The sequence below is a fragment of the Lytechinus pictus genome, chromosome 11, assembly GCF_037042905.1.
Source record: "Lytechinus pictus isolate F3 Inbred chromosome 11, Lp3.0, whole genome shotgun sequence".
Lineage (NCBI taxonomy): Eukaryota > Metazoa > Echinodermata > Echinoidea > Temnopleuroida > Toxopneustidae > Lytechinus > Lytechinus pictus.
This window is the reverse complement of record NC_087255.1, coordinates 19017595-19022742: the sequence shown is the minus strand read 5'-3', so window position 1 is coordinate 19022742 and position 5148 is coordinate 19017595. Positions and strand designations below refer to the sequence as shown.

The 5148-nt window shown below is 36.8% G+C and overlaps 1 long non-coding RNA gene across 1 annotated transcript; it reads left to right on the top strand.

The window, feature by feature from the left end:
- Positions 1–1725: 1725 nt before the first annotated feature.
- LOC135155987 (uncharacterized) lies at positions 1726–4272 on the top strand. The gene is made up of 3 exons (XR_010295111.1): positions 1726–1900; positions 2965–3091; positions 3629–4272. It is a non-coding gene; the product is annotated as an uncharacterized LOC135155987 (long non-coding RNA).
- The last annotated feature ends 876 nt before the right edge of the window (positions 4273–5148 follow it).

Sequence of the window (5148 nt, the reverse complement as noted above, 5' to 3'; positions counted from 1 at the left end):
AAATTACAAAAGAACAAGTGGAGATGTGACATCATCAGTCCACCTAATGGATATTCATGACGTAACAGGCGGGGGGGAGTTGCCCCCTGTCGGATTTAACCAGGAATAAAAGAAAAACGGGAAAGGAAAAAAAAGGAGGGAGAAAGAAAGGGAAAGGGGAATGAGGGGAAAAGGAAAGGAAAAAGTGAAAAGAAAACGAAGAAAAAAACCCTTTTTAATGGAAAAGGAAGGAAATCGGGAAAATGAACATTTGAGAAAGAACAAATCATTCCAAAACAGGCATATGTAATGCAATAGCACGGTGGGAAATAAATTAAAAGATGACAAAATGGCAAACAATAGCGCGAAACGAAGGTAAAATGCAATTAGTCAAAAGCTAATTTTTGGAAAACAAAGAAAAGGGACAAGAAAAAAAAAATAATACGACCGGGCTTCCGATGATTGAAATTAAAGAGCGGGAAGAAAGATGGACTGCATACAACATTGTGCTATAAGCTATAGCCAAATTTTATGTAAATAAGCTACCGGGGCTTTGCCCCAGACCCCACACAGTAGGGGCTCTTCATTCATACTGAACCTCAAATTGCTCTATAACGCTTCCCGTTCACAATCACGTTCAATTACTGCACATGCGCCGGGGGGGGGGGGGGGGGCGGGGGTCTTGGTTCCACACCCAAGAGAAATAAAATAAATTAAAGAAGACAAGGTATAATGAAATGAATGGAAACAATGAAATTTGTTAGTTGCTGAATCTAATGGAAAAATCAATTACATAATTAGAATTTAATTTCAAAAGGCATTTTTTTCCAGCTCGATCGCTTTGCGACTTTTTACAGATTTTTCCCACATTACTATGTTTTGCCCCTCAAAATATTTGGTTCATTACGCAACTGGGTTGAATAAATGTGTTGTGTAAAAGCTATATCCTGTACATGCCCGCGATTTGATTAAAATAGCGGCAATCTGCGAGGTTTAAATGGCTATTTGATATCAAGAAATTCCGGACCCCAACCGCACAGCACTGCGTATGGAAGGGTTGGGCTATGGTCCCAAAAAATTCTACAAACAAGAACAAAAAGAAAGGAGGAAAGAAAAGCAAAGGAAAAGTGTAGAATATGATTTTATTTACTGAATATAATGCCAAAAAATAGCTCAAAGTTAGATTCTTCTTTGTGCAAACTTAATCTCTGATTAACGTCAGTCTGAGTCTGACTCTGTCCCTAATCATCAGAATAAAGGCAAAATGTTGAGGCTTTCCTCTTCAAGGCCTAATGTAACTAGAATCCGAAAGGTAGCTGGCTCTCAATTAGACTAAGGCTAACCCACCTCTTCTTCGAACTTCATTTCGCAACGTTATTCACGCGCGGTGCGCGTGCATGCATGACGTGTGAACGTGATGAATGAAGGATATCGCGATAGCGCAAGAACGATATCTTCCGAATCTTCCGAAGGGAGTGGCCTTTTTTGGTACTGAATCCGCCGGAGGAGAACCATATCCGCCGGCGGATTTGGTGCCTAGAACAGTATCTGCCAGGCGCAGGATCCGCCGGTACACCGGCGGACAATTTGAAGGATGATTTTGGAGGGTCAATGTTTTATTCATGAGAATTACGTCAAAATACGCATAATGCACTTGTATGATTGGATTAAACGCGAATGTTTTATTCATGTACTCATGCATTAAACATTTTTTTCCGTCCCACAATTCCCTACGATATCTGTGCGAAGTGTCGTTCTTTAGGACTCTGCGAATTTGAAGTTTCTGAAACGAAATAGCTAGACTAATTATCTGTTTATAGAATTGATGTTCGAAATCATGGTTTCTGAGTGAACTTCATTGGAGCGGAAAATCTTGGAGGGAACATCAATACTATTCTAATGACATTCGATAGGAATAAAAGTAAGTTACGCTCATTTTCATGTTTTGATCTCACTTGCAAATTGTAATGTGTTTGTCGGGGTTCGGGGCTCGTCCTGTATTACGCACTATGTAAACCTCAATTTCAATATTTCTTTTGCCTGACTTCCAAATAAGTGTGATCATTGAGTTTCTCAAAAATACTATATCTAGGACTAGGGGTCTATAGTTTGTCGTAGATCTAGACATTCATCGGAATGCTTCATGTAGGTCCAAAGTAAACCTTTATTTCAGTTTTATTGTGATTAGACAATTATCAGGGGTAGATGTGGACTTGTTTCCGACCTCCTGTTTTTTTGTAACGACAAACTGTCGATTTTAGGCCTATTCAAATTTAGGTCAATGTAGGGATATGGTCAGAGCGGGATCCGGCCTTTGATATCGCCGGTGCTAGCCGAGCGAGATTGTCGATGTAGTCATGGGGTATGAAAATAGCGGGGACGGACTAGGCCCAAACTTCAAGCTTGAAAGTTGAAGTTTAGGCCTAGTCCGTCCCCTCTATTTCATCTTCATATGAATAAGTATAATTCTCAGCAGTTTCTTTTATTCAGGAACGCTTTACTTCAGAATAATCAGTGTTGAAATACGATTGACTTAGCATTAATGTCTGTTATGTTAAGTGTTACTTGTCTTAGTCTTAGATTTGAATGAAATGGCGTAGCCTACCCTAGACCTAAATCAAGTCTATTTGAACAGGATACCCTGGGTCCGGCCTGGGGTGGTAATTTGAAAACGTTCTTAGTGTTTACTTCATTCAAATGCGAGGTGATTCTTAAGTTATACAGGCCCAGCATAGACCAGATTCAGCTATATACAGCTGTAGAAATATGTGGTTGGAATCATTTTACTTTTATAAACAGAGTGAGGTAGGCCTATGCCTCTATGTGATAGAGAATGAAGTTTCGGGTCCAGATAACTTTTTTGTTCTAGTTTGGAATATTCATTCATAGACCTGGGATATGGGCAGCTGGAAATTTCAAAAATATTGTTTAAGAAGAGTAATTTTATTATCTCTAAAACTCTCAAATTTAAATTGTCAATTGCAGATCCAGTGGGACCAAGTTCTTAGCAGTTCACACCTAGTCAGAAGTACAAAATTGAGAACCATGCCGATCAGCAAGTGTTAGTTACAATCAAATGAGGAACAGGATATCTGAATGGAAAAATTGCAAGGTATGCTTACTGTTTTGATAATATACAGGCTGTATCTAAGCTCATCACCCCCCCCCCCCCCCCAAAAAAAAAAAACAAAAAAAAAATGAATATTTCCCCTTTTTTGGGAGGGGGTGGGCTATGGCCAATTGTGCTGAAACATGATGCGATATCATGTAATGTTAAAGTTCCATTGTGAGTTAATATTTGTTTGAATTCAGATTCACCAGTATTTCCATTTCTAACACTGCATACTAATTATCCATATCTTCTGTCTATACATGCATTTGCATAAAAAACCCAAGATATTAACAGTTATCACAAAATTCTGATAAATATTTGAATTAATTTTCACTCTTTATTTTCAAAACATACTGTAGATAGTTATATTGATATATGAATTTATCTGGATGTGGGACGAAAGTGACTGCATGTGCTAAACTTGTTTTATCACTGAAGATATAAAATAGAGTTTACATCTTTTTTTTACTAAACTGGACTAGATGAGTAAAAATAATTTACAGCTTATTATGTTCTTTTCTCTTTTTTACCATGCAGGTTTCCCACTTCCTAAGCTGTTTAAGTACTGGTATCACAACATAAGTGCCAAGAAGAGATATGAAACGGTCTCAAAATTTTTGCTGGTGCCCCCCCGATGCCGTGACCCACGGTACGCCACTGCAAGTCTTCATAAATTATGTAGGGTTATTAAGTTGCATTTATTGTTATCTTCATTTTTTTAAAATGTGAAATGGGCTACCACTGCAATAATATATAAATAGACTATATTTCAAAAATAGATTGAATTCTAAGCACAGTGACAGTAGACAAATCAAATTTTGTTAATGATTCGCTAATGTATTGATTGGGGAAGGCACTCTTTAGGATTCTGGCATTGTGTCCCACCCCCCCCCCCTTATGAGGAGTGCTCTCACATCAGAAAACTATTTCTTGTCAGCAAATTTGAAAGGAATTTACCAATTTTTTTGAGTGATAAACTTTTGTGGAAGAAAATAAACGAATATCAAAGGTTTTTATGCTCTTTTATGGAATATTAACTATAGGCTCATCGAGATCCTTTGAATGAAATTTTAACAAACATTGTACAATGTAGAAAAATGTACTTAATCCTATTTTTGTACATTTATATACCCACCCCATACTACCCTTACCCAGTAACAGCCCTTTTTAGCTATGCATTGCCTTCATTTTTTAAGAGACAATTTAATGCTTGGTAGATGCTAATTATTATTTTTATGTTAATGTCAATGTTTTAGAAAATGGATTCCTTAATAAACATGTTAATTTTGAATTGAATTTTTTGATCTTGGTAATTTTCATTTATCAATTAATTGTGATGATGTATTGCTTCTGAGCTGTTATGCACAAATGGCACAAGATGTTGCACTGTACTGAAATGTGATGATACCACTGTTACATGAGATCAAACAGCAGTCAATTAAAATATTATTCAAGAAAAATAAGGATAAGAGTGGGAAAGAAAGTAAAATGACAGGAGATTATTTGCTTGTATGCATATAGTTATGTCAGTTTCTGAGAGAGAGACAGACAGAAAGAGAGAGAGATGGGGGGGGGGTGAAAGTTCAGTTTGTTTTGAAAGAAGCAATTATAAGACCTTACTGTTCATGACGGGGGGGGGGGGCAAATTATTTCTCCAAATTTTTGAAACCTGCATATAAAATGTATTTTTTCTTTCCAAATGAAAATTACACCAGATTCATTTTCAGTTGAAAATAAAAAAGAAATAGCCTACGATCGGTTTGCTCTCTTGCCTATTTAATTTTGAGAACCCCCTCCCCCTAAAATATGGTATATACCTAGGTCATGATTATTGATGTTTGACATAGAAGTCGCCATTTAAAATTAAGTGCTCCGAGGACTGCTATTCATAATAGGACTTATATTGGAGACTACAATTATGAAAAGAATTTGATTTGTTATTATCTTTGTTTATATTATGAAAAGAGGTTCATTTCGTTTTCTGCAATAAAAAGAAAAAAGGGCTCCAGAAACTTAAAGAGATGTCATCGTATATGGCAACATTTTCTTTGGGAACC